The following is an 18,109-nucleotide window of genomic DNA, read 5'->3' on the forward strand; positions in this document are numbered from 1 at the left end:
CATGGCAGGAGTAGTCCAATGGCTGCGCATCTTTTGGGTCACAGTGGCTGCGTGTAATGCCATGCAGTCACCGCGGACCCCCTCAGTTGGTCAGACACTCCTCCATTGTCCGGCCCCTTCTATGCTCTGTCACCACCCTGCAAACGCCAAGTCGCTGCCCTGTCCATGACCCCTGGACCCTTAGACTGCAGATGCATTTTTTGCAATGAAAGCGCAGTTTAATGGGCTGCATACACAGATTGCCAAAAATGGTCATCAGCGATTCTCGCTAATCTGCAGGGTTTTACTGAATTAGCCCCACGGACAGAAGAAAATACATCATCAATGGTCTATCATATATTTGGCAAGAGCACTTACATTTATTATGTGTTCATTCTTCTAGAGATCAGTGATCAATGTTGGACACAATGGGTGAGATTTAATAGGATGAGAGATTCAGAAAGTGAGAGATTTGGTAAGAAATCTCCAGTTTTTTAAAGCGGCAATCATTTACACTGCAAAACCAGTTTGATTAATCAGTGTAAATGATTGCCACTTTAAAAAACCTGGAGATTTCTTACCAAATCTCTCACTTTCTGAATCTCTCATCCTATTAAATCTCACCCATTGTGCCTAATTCAGCAAACTAGCAGGCTGGGCGATTATCGATAGATATCGCATACATCACATTTGTCTACCCTCCCGGAAAGGCTGGGAGACTCCTGAAAATAGGGTCCGCCGCCCGCCCACTTGGAAAGGTGGGCAAATCATGTAACTTTGTGTCATTTTATCCCCGCCCCCTTTCAGTAGAACCAGCAAATCGGAGCATTTCACTAGGTCAGGGGCGGAGTTTAATGACATCCCGCCTGATATGGTGATCAGCGTCTATTCTCCGGTCATCTCCCAGAGAGGAGAACTGAATAGTAGGCAAGCGTGCCATACATGTGTGAAGGATATTCTGCCTTGGGGTCCCGGATAACACACCCAGCTAATGACAGATTGTGCCTCGGTCATACTATGCTCTACACAACCATCTAGCTTACAGATATTTGTATTGGCAACGTGCATATGTTGCTAATTGAGTTTATTAAACAGGAAGATGAACAGATGGTTGATCAAATATAAATGTGTTACTATCTACCTGAAAACACTCGTGTGTGCAAGGTGCCAGTTTTACAATCTGTTTAATCCATACATTATGTGCTTAGGGAGTCAGAACACATTTCTCAGGAACGCAATGCACCCTCTAACAACGGAACACCAGGTTAAGCTTAGAGGCACATAAAGCATAAATACGTGGAGATGGGATAATGCGTCTCACCTCCGGATGTCTGCGCTGCCAGGAGCCAACAAGGTAAATAAAAGATGTTTGCTTTTCTTAAGACAAAATTTCAAAATGATCTTTTAGCAGATGTTCTTATTTCCAAGGTGCGTCCGGTGTCGCCGGGTTGTGCGTGAAATTCACTTAATCAAATATCCATGACAATCGTTCTGTTAAAGGCGCAATTTCAATGAGGAAATAGAAAGAAAGGAAGCAAATATTCTGGTACGGTAAATAAATGTGATATTATGTGTAATGCTGTTATTTATTTTATTAGATATTAAAATTATATTTTTATTTGATGTTCAGTTGCGCTTTACAATACAGTAATAAAACAAACTGGGTATTTACAGACAGTCAAAGGTATGAGGGCCCTGCTCGCAAGCTTACAATAGATATTTAATACAATATTTTTCTTATATAGTAAGGGCATGGGAATAGTATTAAAACACTACAGACCATTATAAGAACTGCAACTGTTTTCAATAGCAACCAGGGCCACCAATAGGGGGGTTCTGTGGGTAGATCTGTCCCGGGCCCCGGCCTCTAGAAGGGTCAGGGCAGCTTGGTGCACTGAACAAAGCACAGGCTTTTTACCAGAAGCCAATCAGAGTGGCTGCCGGTACACAAACTCTGATTGGCTGACCAGCCAGTGCTGTATTTTAATTGGCCACAGGCATCCTGCATTTAAGAAGCATGTGCTTCGGGACCTGTTGAATTCAGCAGGGGGGGTGAGGGAGCAGGAGTCAGGCGGTAAGTGAAGGGGGGGGGGGCCTGGAGGGGCCCAGACTGGAAATCAGTCCCGGGTCCCAAAGTTCCTAGTGGCAGCCCTGATAGCAGCCAAAACGATTTTCTGCTTCTCTATAGTTACTCTTATTAGATTTAGCTATCAGCCTTTTTATTTACACGTATTGATGTTTGACCTTTACTGAGTTTTGCTAAGATTCTGTAAGATGATATCTGGTTTCATCTTGTGAATCTATGGTGTGTAAACTACCCAGTGGGTCTATTTATATAGCACCGCCCCATTATGTAGCACTGAACAATCCAAGCATAGTTATTAGCTATGTAAATGTCAAACACACAGACATATACATAAGCATAAGGCCAATTAACTAGCCAGCGTGAAAAACAAAGTCTTCTTCACTATGTAAACATCTTCACGTTTTCCGTATCTCCACCTCTGGATGGAAGCTCATTTGAATATGTTGCTCACCTTTCAGATATATGTCTTAGGACTCAGTATTGCTACTCACATGTCATTAGATAACATGTGAGTAGATTGACCCAATGTGTAAAAAGCAGCCTTTTTTCCACTCAAAGCGCTTTACCATTGCATAACACCAGACAGGAAAGAAGATGCATGATATCACTAGACTAGAAACAAAACTATGCCTGACATCACATGTGAACAAAAGCTAACAGATGATACCACAACAGAAGAAAAAATGATACATGACATCACAACAGAAGAAAAAAATGAGACATGACATCAGAAGAAAAGATGATACATGACATCACAACAGAAGAAAAAATTATACATGACATCAGAAGAAAAGATGATACATGACATCACAAAAGAAGAAAAAATGATACATGACATCAGAAGAAAAGATGATACATGACATCACAAAAGAAGAAAACATGATACATGACATCAGAAGAAAAGATGATACATGACATCACAACAGAAGAAAAGATGATACTTGTGTAGTTTCACAGTGCCACTGCCCCCGGATGCGATTTGCATATGATTCGCATATGATTTGCATGCGATGCGATTTAGCACATCTCCACTATACACGTCAGCCAGCGTGGTGAATGAAGCGACCCGTTCAATACCCCTACTATACATGTCGGCGTGGAGTTGATTTTATAAAGTGTGCACCGTGCCCAAAGCGTGGCGAGCGCAGCGAGCCTCTCGAGGGGACGCGGAAAACGAGCTGCGGCTGCGGCTGCTGGTATAACCAGCAGATGAACAGCTTTCCCGGCGATGTTGCAGGAGCGCGCAGCAGCGGTCACCGCTCATCGCTGGGGCATACACACTGGGTGGCTTTGAGCTGAAAGCAAATAGGCTGTTTTGAGTGGTTTTCAGCTCAAAGTCACCCAGTGTGTATGGGCCTTAACCCTAACGTCCCTGTCGCGCAGCCTAACCCTTACCCCCAACCCTCCCCAGCAGCCTAATGCTGGGTACACACCAGGGTCCGATCCCATCAATCTAGATCCAATTCCGACCGATTGGATGTAGATTGTGTGGTGATTGGGCCCTTTTCTGTCCTGGTGTGGACTGATACCGATCCTACCTGCAGCAGGTAGGATCTGCAAACGACCATACTCCCGGGTGCGGGTCGCCATCGGATCGGACGTGCTCACGATCGTGAGCGGGTCGTGCCCCCGCGTCATTGTGAGTGGGTCGGAAGAAACACTGACGACCCGCTCACATCGTGCGCGGGTCGTCCTGGTGTGTACCCCACATAACTCCAGTACTTATCTCCAGGTCTATATTGTAAATGTCAGGACCCTGCTGTCTTCTGATACCAACTGCTGGGATTTTTGACTGCATCCCACTGTACAGAGCCAGATTAAGATCTAAATGGGCCTGGAGCTGAAAATGATCAAGGGCCTATTATGCACAATAATAGGGGTTGTGGCCAGCACCTAATAGTGTGGGGGACGTGACCACTGTTCTGGTTGGGTGGTCTGCTCATGGGTGTGTCTGTATTTATGTAAATGCTTTCAACTAATTATATATGCCTGGAAAAGGCAGGGGGCTGGCATAGGAAAAATGCAGGGAGATATATTGGCAGGTGCCCTCCAAAGGTGCACCCGCAGGATGCCGATGTCCTAAGATACTTGCGGGGTGAGGCGGCACTCCAGTCATAAAAAAAATACTGAAAGCTGAAACTTGGTAGACAACATTTCAGCACCTTTTATGTGGTCACCTTAGTTTACCACACCATATACCCCTTATACAAATCATGCAACACAATAGTAACCCCCTTATACTGTATTCGACTCTTACACATTATGACATATGGAATGAGCCAAAATTCACACCAATTGAGCCAAAATTCACACTATGGCACACAGATTGAGTCAAAATTCATGTTATGCCACACAGATTAAGGCAAAATTCACAATTTTCCACATGGATTGAGCCAAAATGCACACTATAACAGGCATGTCCAAACAGTGGCCCTCCTGCTGTTGTGAAACTACACATCCCAGCTTGCCTTGACATAGTTTTAGCATTCCCTAATAGCAAAACTGTGGCAATGCATGGTGGGACTTGTAGTTTCACAACAGCTGGAGGGCCATAGTTTGGACATGCCTGCACTATACCAAACAGATTGAGCAATAATGCACAATATGCTTCATAAATAGGGACATTGCATGCCAATGCGCGCATTAAAAATTTACACCATAATGCCCATTACATGTTAAGCCACATGCCATAATGTCCATTACGTATTATGCCAAACACCATAATGCCTATTAAAAATGATGCTACATAAGTATTGTTTACCTACATGTTCATTGCCAGGGGTTCCATGTTCATTGCCAGGGGTTCGATGCTCATTGCCAGGTGTTCCATGCTCGTTGCCATGTGGGATTACATGCTCATTGCCAAGGGGGAATACATGCTTGTGGTAACTGGGGGACAGCCACCGCCGGGCAGAAATGACAGCCATTGACAGCAGGGCCAGATTAAAGCAGGGGCAAAAGGGGTCAGTACCCATGGGCCCCCTTTAGCTAGGGGCCCCCTGTGGTTGGCATGTATTTTTAACAAAAACATTATTATTATTTTTTTTTTTGCTAAAGGTTTTGTGCATGGGAGTGGGGTAGTGCTGCAGCTTCATCTATCTGACAATGTGACAATAATTAATGGTGCTGAGCATCGGGAGCTGAGGCACACTGATTGCACAAGTGTGCAGTGCATTACTGGGAGTTGACTAAGCCCCATGACACTTTGCACAAGAGGGCAGAGGCTGAGAGGTTTATGCTGAGCTCTGAGTGGTGGAGCTCATTACATGCTTATCAGGCCTATGGAGGAGCAGCAGCAGCCTAGTCATGGGAGGGTTTTTAATCAAAGGCAGCACTGACACTGTGATATCTCCTACAGTCCTACAGAGTAAGCAGTTACCCATTGACCAAGTTTATACTGTCTTTACTCTGTGTTTTGACAGTATAAAATTCTCTCATGCAGTTTGTGGCCAGTAATGGAAAGTGCAAGGGGATCCCCCTGTCTAAAGTGCCCCGGGTCCCCCGAAGGCTTAATCTGGCACTGATTGACCGCCGGGCAGAGAGCAGGGGGCTGCCCGGCTGTATTCAGAGCACTGCATGTCCCGGCTATTTGAAATAACACCCCTTTCACACCAGAAAATGCAGGGACTTACCCGGGAATATGGTCCCAGGATCATGCTGGGACATTCTTGGACTGGCCCCTTTTACACGAGCCTAATCCCTACATTTTCTGGTGTGAGGGGGAGAGAAAACCACCGCCACCCCCCTTTAAACAAACAGCTATATCTTTGGAACCAACTGACCCATTTACATGTAGGCTTCGAATGATTTTGGTCCCTTGAAACTGGGCCGTTTGGTTCCAGAGAAATCTGAACAGCCATGAAATTACATTTCAGAAATGAAAAAAAAAATTGGTTTACCCACAATATCTCTAGAACCAATGTACCCATATGGACCAGGTATCAGATTGTAGGCCCAGCGATTTGGGTTCGACTGAGATCAACCTCAAGCTTCTGTGATGCCAGAGTGGGAACTGGACAACATTCCAGGTTTGCCTGGCGGTATCTCTGGTTCCCGGGGGGCTAGCGACACGGGGCTGGGCTCGTTGGAAAGCCCTGGCCCTCAGCTACAAATGGGCCTATTTGTAGAGTGGGCCTGGAGCTGTAGCTCCATCAGGCCCATTGCTAATCCGGCCCTGCCACTGTGGCACCTCCCGAAGTTTCCATGGCCTTCCTTTGGAGGAAAACTCCATTTATAGGGACTTTTCAAGAGAAATGTAATTTCAGCCATTTGGAAATAAGAATGTTGTGGTTTGTTATACCCGGGGATTTGTCCTTTTCCTGTAATACTGACAGTAACTTAGCGGTGTGTGATCAGAAGTGTTGGCCTGGAGTGAGGTATGACTCAGAAAGTCCAAGATATTTAATCTGCTCCACACATCTATTTTTAATTGAGTAATTTGTATGGAGATGATGTCATTGAAAATCTAGATGGCTCAGCATAAATGTGAGCATCATCCCGGTATGTGCCTGTACTTGTGTGTAAATCAGTCTTTATTAATGATTTGCAGTCAGTGCACCATGCTTCAGTGCAGCGGACGGTCTCTGGCAAATCACATTGCAGAGCAGCCTCTCAGTATTCACATCAGCCCTACGTGGCTGGGAGATAACAGAACAGAGACGTACAGTACTGCACTGCTCCCAGGAAGGGACACATGTGCTGCATGAAGGAATACACTATATATTACCAGTTATTTATATAGCGCACACATATTCCGCAGCGCTGTACAGATAATATTAAAACATTCACATCAGTCCCTGCTCCAGCGGAGCTTACAATCTATATTCCCTACCACATGTACATGCACACACAGACATTCTAGGGTTAATTTTGTTGGGAGCCAATTAACCTACCAATATATATATTTGGACTGTGGGAGGGAACCGGAGTACCCAGAGGAATCCCACACATGCACTGGGAGAATATAACAACGCCACACAGTTAGTGCCATAGTGGGAATAGAACCCATGACCTCAGTGCTGTGAGGCAGTAATGCTAACCATTACACCATCCGTACTGCCCCGTATATATAACACATGGTGGGAATAGAACCCATGACCTCAGTGCTGTGAGGCAGTAATGTAACCATTACACCATCCGTACTGCCCTGTATATATAACACATGGTGGGGATAAAACCCATGACCTCAGTGCTGTGAGGCAGTAATGTAACCATTACACCGTCCGTACTGCCCCGTATATATAACACATGGTGGGGATAGAACCCATGACCTCAGCGCTGTGAGGCAGTAATGCTAACCATTACCCGTCCGTGCTGCCCCGTATATATATAACACATGGTGGGAATAGAACCCATGACCTCAGCGCTGTGAGGCAGTAATGCTAACCATTACACCATCCGTGCTGCCCCGTATATATAACACATGGTGGGGATAGAACCCATGACCTCAGTGCTGTGAGGCAGTAATGTAACCATCACACCGTCCGTACTGCCCCGTATATATAACACATGGTGGGGATAGAACCCATGACCTCAGTGCTGTGAGGCAGTAATGTAACCATTACACCATCCGTACTGCCCCGTATATATAACACATGGTGGGGATAGAACCCATGACCTCAGTGCTGTGAGGCAGTAATGCTAACCATTACCCGTCCGTGCTGCCCCGTATATATATATATATATAACACATGGTGGGGATAGAACCCATGACCTCAGTGCTGTGAGGAAGTAATACTAACCATTACACCATCCGTACTGCCCCGTATATATAACACATGGTGGGAATAGAACCCATGACCTTAGTGCTGTGAGGCAGTAATGCTAACCATTAACCGTCCGTGCTGCCCCGTATATATAACACATGGTGGGAATAGAACCCATGACCTCAGCGCTGTGAGGCAGTAATGCTAACCATTAACCAACCGTCCGTGCTGCCCCGTATATATAACACATGATGAGGATAGAACCCATGACCTCAGCGCTGTGAGGCAGTAATGCTAACCATTAACCGTCCGTGCTGCCCCGTATATATAACACATGATGAGGATAGAACCCATGACCTCAGCACTGTGAGGCAGTAATGTAACCATTACACCATCCGTACTGCCCCGTATATATAACACATGGTGGGGATAGAACCCATGACCTCAGCGCTGTGAGGCAGTAATGTAACCATTACACCATCCGTACTGCCCCGTATATATAACACATGGTGGGGATAGAACCCATGACCTCAGTGCTGTGAGGCAGTAATGCTAACCATTACCCGTCCGTGCTGCCCCGTATATATAACACATGACGAGGATAGAACCCATGACCTCAGCGCTGTGAGGCAGTAATGCTAACCATTAACCGTCCGTGCTGCCCCGTATATATAACACATGATGAGGATAGAACCCATGACCTCAGCACTGTGAGGCAGTAATGCTAACCATTACACCATCCGTACTGCCCCGTATATATAACACATGGTGGGGATAGAACCCATGACCTCAGCGCTGTGAGGCAGTAATGTAACCAATACACCGTCCGTACTGCCCCATATATATAACACATGGTGGGAATAGAACCCATGACCTCAGTGCTGTGAGGCAGTAATACTAACCATTACACCATCCGTACTGCCCCGTATATATAACACATGGTGGGGATAGAACCCATGACCTCAGTGCTGTGAGGCAGTAATGCTAACCATTAACCGTCCGTACTGCCCCGTATATATAACACATGGTGGGAATAGAACCCATGACCTCAGTGCTGTGAGGCAGTAATACTTACCATTACACCATCCGTACTGCCCCGTATATATAACACATGGTGGGCATAGAACCTATGACCTCAGCACTGTGAGGCAGTAATGTAACTATTACACCGCCCGTACTGCCCCGTATATATAACACATGGTGGGGATAGAACCTATGACCTCAGCGCTGTGAGGCAGTAATGTAACCATTACACCGTCCGTACTGCCCCGTATATATAACACATGGTTTGAATAGAACCCATGACCTCAGCGCTGTGAGGCAGTAATTCTAACCATTACACCATCCGTACTGCCCCGTATATATAACACATGGTGGGGATAGAACCCATGACCTCAGCGCTGTGAGGCAGTAATGTAACCATTACACCGTCCGTACTGCCCCATATATAACACATGGTGGGAATAGAACCCATGACCTCAGTGCTGTGAGGCAGTAATGTAACCATTACACCATCCGTACTGCCCCGTATATATAACACATGGTGGGGATAGAACCCATGACCTCAGCGCTGTGAGGCAGTAATGCTAACCATTACACCATCCGTACTGCCCCGTATATATAACACATGGTGGGAATAGAACCCATGACCTCAGTGCTGTGAGGCAGTAATGTAACCATTACCCATCCGTACTGCCCCGTATATATAACACATGGTGGGGATAGAACCCATGACCTCAGCGCTGTGAGGCAGTAATGCTAACCATTACACCATCCGTACTGCCCCGTATATATAACACATGGTGGGGATAGAACCCATGACCTCAGTGCTGTGAGGCAGTAATGTAACCATTACACCATCCGTACTGCCCGTATATATAACACATGGTGGGGATAGAACCCATGACCTCAGTGCTGTGAGGCAGTAATGTAACCATTACCCATCCGTACTGCCCCGTATATATAACACATGGTGGGGATAGAACCCATGACCTCAGCGCTGTGAGGCAGTAATGCTAACCATTACACCATCCGTACTGCCCCGTATATATAACACATGGTGGGAATAGAACCCATGACCTCAACGCTGTGAAGCAGTAATGTAACCATTACCCATCCGTACTGCCCCGTATATATAACACATGGTGGGAATAGAACCCATGACCTCAGCGCTGTGAGGCAGTAATGTAACAATTACCCATCCGTGCTGCCCTACCCCCATTGTCTTTTTATCTTATACTATGAAAAAATATCCTTTATAGGTGCTAATATGTTTTTTTAAGTGTAAATAAATTTTTTAGAATATGCTAATCATTACCCTCATGGTTTACATAGAACATATGTATTCTATTGATAGAGCAGTATATTTGTCGTTATTCACATTTTATATAAGTAGAATTTATTATCATCGCACCAATGAGAAGTTTCTTATTGACGGAACGTATTTAAAATGTCTTACATAGACATGGGCTGCGGACCGTGCATGGGGGGGGGGGGGGGGTTCGTCGACTCTCAGATGCATTTTGAACTATTTAGTCATAGGACATCACTGTTTCTACTGGATGATGTACTATATGTTGAAATTGCTTTGGCAATGACACATATATTGCTACAATCATGGGTCTAGAAGAGTTACAGGATTTGGGATGTCATATGGTCCCAAAGACCACAATGCCATGTCTCCAAGTGCTCCCCTAATCCCCCCTCACCCGATGCCGGTACATGTACAGTGCAGAGTCTGGTACAGTGGCACAGCCCTACTGTGCACACGCATATATTTGGGAAGATGGTGCCGGAGACTTTTTCAGTGGAATTTTATGTAACGGGAGCACTCTCTATTATGGCTGTACCTGGGAGGTGCTGTGTTACGGGATGGAACCACCTGTGGGACACACCAGTAGTGAAGGGGCGGAGCCAGACCAGTGCCAAGGAAGGCCACTTCTACATACAAGTTCTGCTATTAGAACAGGATTCAGTCCTTCAGCTGCAGCCTTTGTTTAATACCCCATTAGGCAATATAGTCATCGATAGAAACCAGGGGGCATCTCATCTAATATATTTGCCAGAGCTCACATTGCGATAATCCCGTTCTATACTGGCAAAGTGTAAAGGCCCCAATACATGACTGCAACCTCCACATGGGACCTTCCCAGGCAGCGGGCAGCAGCCGGGAGGGTGGACGTGTAAGCAGGTCCGATCTCTGACTCTGATCCGATGCCAACGGAATAATGCATTGGATCACCTCTTATGTCAAACACATGCGATTTGGCCACTTTTCACACAATTTCTCATCCGATCCATCGGAATCAGGTGGAAATTAGACAAATAGTGGTTCTGTGTGTGACATCACTGCTGCCTCATGGTCCCGGCATGTGGCTATCCTAGTACAGCAGCCTGTAGCCATTATTGCTGTAGCAGTGCAGGCCGTTGCATCCATTGGACACTCTAGGCAGCCATCCTGCAGTCTGTGCAGCCCCTTGAAATGCACAGAGAACACTGTGGGTAGTGCTACACTTACGGGTTGCTGGTGCTGCCCCCTCAGCATGATGTCATCAGCAAGGAGGCGTGGCTAGCAGGAGCCAGTGCGGTATCATCGTTACCGCACTGGCTATCATATAGCTTAACTGCCAAGAACAGACCCAGCGAATGGACAACCCATGAGGCCATCATACTGCCCTGGCCAAAAAAACAAAAATACAAGATACTAGCGGCAGCCCATAGACTGGGGACGACATTAGCTGCCAGGGTCAAGCCTCTACTGCCCAGCGCTTCCCCACTCTGCAGATACGTGTGTGCCACACCTACGGACCATATCGCATGTGATACATCATGAGGGGCTAAAAAGCACCCGCAATGTGACGCTGACTGCTGCACATATGACTTATCTTATGTGCAGCCCATCCAACCTCCGGATCCGATGTACACGGGACCGCACATCAGGTCAGATGTCATACACATGCGATTTTGCCAATTTCTCAACCGGTTCCACTGGAATTGGTTAAAAGCGGGCACAAATCGCATAGTGCGAGGAGACCAGAGCACAGCGAACCAAGAGAAAACTCAGGTCAGCATTAAGGTGATTTTAAAAATATTTAAATTGTTAAAATTTATTAAAAATATATTTTTTTAAAATAAGATTTTTACAAACTAATTTCCAAAGCTAATTTTCATCATTTAATTATTGTAAATGAAACGATTATCCTGCTCCGACAAGTGCTACAGATTATAATACATGGCACAGCTGCATAAGGATAATGTAATGGGAAAGTAAACCATAAAGAATTCATGAGGAAAACATGTCCTCTCGGAATTTGCATAAACTGGATGTCAGTTGTGTTTTATCTCCCTCGCTAGAGTAAGCAAGACGCGGCATTTACCCCGATGTTCCTCAGATCTCATGTTCTATATTACATATTTATTTATTTATTTCTATATATTCTCTGGTTTATATTATATAATAAAAATTCCAAAATTGATTTAGGAACATTCTATGTAGTGTAACTTTTTAAAAATGAATTCTAATGTTGGAGATCTATATATAGCCCAATACAATGTACATATTATATTATATCTGGTTTCCATAATTTACATTCTGTACTGCTGGAATTATCTTAGTGCTAGACGGTCAGGCACAGTCATGCATGCAGTATAGGGATTTTGTTCTTGGCAGTAAAATGAATTGCCAATTAAAGCTGCCATTTTGGATTGGAAATGTTTTCTATCAAGATGCCCAGATAATTACACTTCATGTCAGCTAAAATAAAAGGCTTCAGCGCCTGGCGTTATCTTCAACACAGACACTGGCACATGACGAAAATGCTGAATATAAAGATTGTGATGGGCTGTCATAATATCATTGAGGCGTGGGAGCTGTTCTTCGGGTGGTCTTTTGTTATCTGTATCTGTATAGAAACTCTAGGGGGCTTATTCTGCTGCTGCCACCAGTTTAGCATCCTTTGCCGTAGTTGCACCTGAGACTTTACGCCATTTAGGGATGCCAATTCCGGGGCATTTTTTCAATCTCGGGATTTAGAAATACTCAATCCCATGATTCCCGAGATACTTAGGATTGAGTCCATCAATCTAAACTTGAACTTGAATCCCCGCTCCTCCAATGCAGTCCCCCTCCCTGCATTTGCACTTTCATGGCGGTGGTGGCAGGTCTTCTTGCCTCTTCTTGGACGATACACCTGGTGGGCAGCAACAGTATGATGGGTGATACACTTGCTGTTCAGTTCCCTGAACAGTGAAATGTCCCCCCAAATGTATTTTACGCCACCCCACGATCAACGCGAACCTGAAGCGTGGCGAGCGCAGCGAGCCCGCGAGGGGCGGCGGTACGCGTCCTCCGACCTTTTCATACCCCCACTATCCACGTTGGCGTGGAGTTGAGAATAGAATAGTGTGGCGAGCGCAGCGAGCCACCGAGCCCGAAGCGTGGCGAGCGCAGCGAGGGGAAGCGGATACCTGTGAAGCCCGCGAAGGGACGCGTTTACCTGTGAAGGTATCCGCGTCCCCTCGCGGGGCACGCTGCGCTCGCCACGCTTCGGGCTCGGTGGCTCACTACGTTCGCCACACTATTCTATTCTCAACTCCACGCCGACGTGGATAGTGGGGGTATGAAAAGGTCGGAGGACGCGTACCGCCGCCCCTCGCGGGCTCGCTGCACTCGCCACGCTTCGGGTTCGCGTTGATCGTGGGGTGGCGTAAAGTACTTTTGGGGGGACATTTCACTGTTCTGGGGTGTTTTTGGGGCTTTCTGGCCCATTTACCATTGTTCCCTATGATGATTTGGTGAAATTGAGGTATTTAACATTGTTCCCTATGAGAAATCGGGGGCATCGCGGGTACATTGAGCCATTTAACATTGTTTCCTATGGGGAAATCGTGGGCATCGCGTCTGGACCATTTAAGGCTTTTTTAGCCGCATACGACGCGACCGACGCGATTTTTACTATTTTCAATGCATTTCAATGGGAAAATCGGGGGCATTGCGTCGGTCGCGTCGTATACCACTAAAAATGACACACGATGCCCGCGATTGTGGCCGTGCTAGGAAACAAGTACCGTTTATTTTTTTATAAAAAATAAAAAAAATTTACATCCTGTACATATAGCAAATATTTCACATTATTCCACATTACATATTAGGACATTTTCTTACTCAAAATAAAAAAAAAACAGAAACTAATATGCTAATGCTGTCGCAAAGAAAAAAAATCAAACAGGAAAAAACTCACACGTAAGAGACCGGATAACGTACAGACGGAAAAGATTAAGTAGTTTGCGTCATTCATTATTGTGAGGATTAACGAACACTTCAGCTATATATACATACATATACAGTATATATATATATATATATATATATATATACTAGGTGATTCATCGCGCCCTACGGGCGCTCTTCACACCGTCGTAAGGGGCTGCGCCCCCTTAATTTGTGAACGTTTGTATATGAGAAATATGGTTAGAATTGTATGAAAGATGCCCTGTATTGCAACTTAGGTGTCCGCGAATCGCGGGAGGGGGGGTCGCGGAGGGTGCCGCGAATTACAGGAGGGGGGGTCGCGGGGGGTGCCGTGAATTGCAGGAGGGGGGGTTGTGGGGGGGTGGATGCTGCGAATCGCGGGAGGGGAGGGATTGCAGAGAATCGCGGGAGGGGGGTCGCGGGGTGGGTTGCCGCAAATCGCGGGAGGGGGGTTACGGGGGCGGGGGCGGGGTTTGCGGCGAATTGGGGTGCCAAGAATCGCGGGGGGTTTTGTGTGCCGTGAATCGCGGGAGTGGGGGTTGCGGGGGGGGGTGTGACGCGAATCGCCACAAGAAAAAATCAACACAGAAAGGTCAACACATGTAAATGTTGACATAAGTGTGGCACTTCATTGGTGTCCATGTCGACACATGAGAATGAATATGAAAACATTCAAAAAATGAAAAAAAAAACCTTCAAAAACTCATGTCAACCTTTTTCATTGTCGACCATAGCCATGTCAGTGTTTTCCATGTGCAATTTAATTCTGGAGCTGCCGCGAATCGTGGGGGGTGCCGCGAATTGCGGGAGGGGGGGTCGCGGGGGTGGGTGCCGCGAATCGCGGGAGGGGGGGTTACGGGGCGGGGGTTGCGGCGTATCATGGGAGGGGGGGTCGCGGGGGTGTGCCATGAATCACGGGAGGGGGGGTCACGGGGTGGGGTGCCGAGAATCGCGGGGGAGGTGTGTGTGTGTGTGCCGTGAATCGTGGGAGTGGGGGTTGTGGGGGGGGGGGGGTGTGACGCAAATCGCCACAAGAAAAAATCAACACAGAAAGGTCAACACATGTAAATGTTGACATAAGTGTGCCACTTCATTGGTGTCCATGTTGACACATGACAATGAATATGAAAACATTCAAAAATTCATGTGCCATTTAATCCTGGGGCTGCCGCGAATAGCGGGGGGTGCCGCGATTTGCGGGAGGGGGGGGGTTGCCGCGAATCGCGGGAGAGCGGGGTTCATGGGGGTTCCGGTGGGGGGTTGCCGCGAATTGCGGGAGGGGGGGGGTTTGCGGGGGGGTGCCGCGAATCGCCGGAGGGGGGGTTGCGGGGGGTGTGACGCGAATCGCCACAAGAAAAAAATCAACACAGAAAGGTCAACACATGTAAATGTTGACATAAGTGTGCCACTTCATTGGTGTCCATGTCGACACATGACAATGAATATGAAAAAATTAAAAATAAATCTTCAAAAACTCATGTCAACCTTTTTCATTGTCGACCATAGCCATGTCAGTGTTTTGCATGTGCCATTTAATCCTGGGGCTGCTGCGAATTGCGAGGGGGGGGGGGTGCCGCGAATCGCGGGAGGGGGGTCGCAGGGGGGGTGCCGCCAATCGTGCAAGGGGGGGTCGCGGGGGGGGGGTCTTTTTGCCGCGAATCGCGGGAGGGAGGTCGCAGGGGGGGTGTTTTTTCCGCAAATCGGGGGGGGGGGGTCACGGGGGAGGGTTTGCCGCGATTCGCGGGAGGGGGGGTCGCGGGGTGGTGGTTATGCCGCGAATTGCGGGAGGGGTCGTGGGGGGGTTCTTTTTGCAGCGAATCGCGGGAGGGGGGGTCGCGGGGGTGTTTTTGCTGCGAATCGCGGTAGGGGGGGTCGCGGGGGAGCGGGTGTTTTTGCCGCGAATCGCGGGAGGGGGGGGCGCGGGGGGGGGAGGTTTTGCCGCAAATCGCGGGAGGGGGGCGCTCACCTGGTGGCTGTGGAGTAGCAGTGCTGGGCAACATGGGAAGGCAGTGGGTGTCTGGCACTGTCTGTGGGCTCACTGGGCTGGTTCTCTGTCACATACCTCCCAACATGACCCTCTCCAGGAGGGACACAATGCTCTGTTTCTAGACTTCCCCTTAATGTATGATTGCCATCACCTGTTTTAAACAGGTTAATTTCTCAGAAAGGTGTTCAGCACAGATGAAGGCAATCACACATTGGCCCTTATTCTGGTTGGTGCGGTCGAGCCGCATATGCGGCTCCGACCGCACCAGACGAATCCCCGCCCACCCTACGGATCGCCACGGCCGTCCGTACACGGACGGCTGGCGATCCGCATAAAAATGGTGGAGGCTACGCCTCCACCATGGTGGGAGCTGCCCCCTGCATTCGATGGTCGTCGACCATCGAAGGCAGGTCCGCACGCCGCGGCAGCTCCCGCAAGCTGAGACCACACGGACAATCGTCCGTGTGGTAGCTTGTATGGGGGCTGAAAGCTGACATCCGGCGACGTCAGCTTTCCGCCCCCATGAGTTGCGTCATGCCCTCATTAGCATGCGTACGCCCCGCGTTTGCATGGGAACGCCCATGAAACGCGGGGCGTATACATAGGGAAATGAGGGCATGAAGCCCCTCACTCCCCTATACGCCCCCTTTGCGGCGTAGTAAATTTATGTGCGGCGAATTCGCCTGCACATGCGCAGATTGACCTCTGCGCATGTGCAGACGGAAAACATCGGCGGTACCGCTCGAATCTGAATAAGGGCCATTAAGAGGAAAGTCCAGGAACAGAGCGTTATAGACACAGACACCCACTTTGAGTGACAGATGTAGCCAAATATATAGGAGATATATATATATATATATAAAACTACTCCTCACCTCTATGAGGTGAAGTTACCACCACTGACCAACTAGAGGCCACTCGACAGGCCAGATTACTCCTTTGTGAAAGCGAAAGCGTTGTTTGCAGGGACACTGATCTGTTTCAAAATTGCTGGAGAGAGGGACCTGTGAAGACATAGATTGGCAGTAGGAGCAGACAGGGACTGGGGGTGGGGTGGAGAGTTTGTGGGTTAAAACTGTCACAGCTCAAATTTAAAGTAAAAACTGTCACAGCTCAAAGTGAAAGGACATTGCAGAAGCCGTCATTTTTACAGGCTTTGAACTGATTATTTAATACGACGAACGTCCTAGCAATGCAGAAATACACTCTCCCACCTCCTGTGTCTGTCTGCCACTCTCCGGCTTCACCTGATGCTGCTGACCCGCTTCACCTTTACACCACCATGAACGCACCTATAGCACATCATGGCCCGTGTGTGTAGTCAGACAGTAGATACACAAGGTTACGGTTCCTAGCTAATCCCCTCCACTCCCACCTGCAGCTATTGTTCAGGCGCTGACCTTATTAGTTCTATTCACAGGAGGTTTTACCCTTTATCCCGGCTATCCACCGCTATACAGTTACTGCAATTGAAATGAAAAGGAGCGAGGTTCCAGGTGCAGGATATATATAAATGACTTTTCCCAGTGAAGGGCAATGTACGTGCCAGTGTTTACTATGTGATTTGGGCCCGATTTCACCCGAGAAATCAGCCGAAATCACATGTGTATGACATCCGATCCTATGCGCATAAGATAAATCTTATGTGCATCCATCAGAGACTCTTTAGCACCCACAATGTATCGCTTCCGATGCGGGAGGATGCTGAGAGCCAGGCAGGGGGGATGCCGGGCAGGTGGACGCCAAAAACTGGCCGGGGTTAGGCCGAGAGCTGGGCGGATGGATAAAAAAAAAAAGCATTCAAATGAAAAGGTGGCCATTGATTGGCTGAGAGAGCTCTCTCAGCCAATCAGTGGCTTCCCATTCATTTGTATGTGTTTTTTTGTATTCTCCTGCAGCCCGATTTGACAATTTATTACATAGAAAAGAACGGCACATCAAGTGCCAAATGGTATGTGAGCCCTTTTGGGGAGCTGACAGGGAAATCAGGTCCGACTTGTCCTTAGGACAAGTCGGCCTAGTGCACAGGTTCTCAAAGTTGGTCCTCGGGACCCCACACAGTGCATGTTTTGCAGGTCTCCTCACAGAATAAACTGAGATAA

Source organism: Crinia signifera, chromosome 12 (genome assembly GCF_055691185.1).
Source record: "Crinia signifera chromosome 12, ASM5569118v1, whole genome shotgun sequence".
Taxonomy (NCBI): Eukaryota; Metazoa; Chordata; class Amphibia; order Anura; family Myobatrachidae; genus Crinia; species Crinia signifera.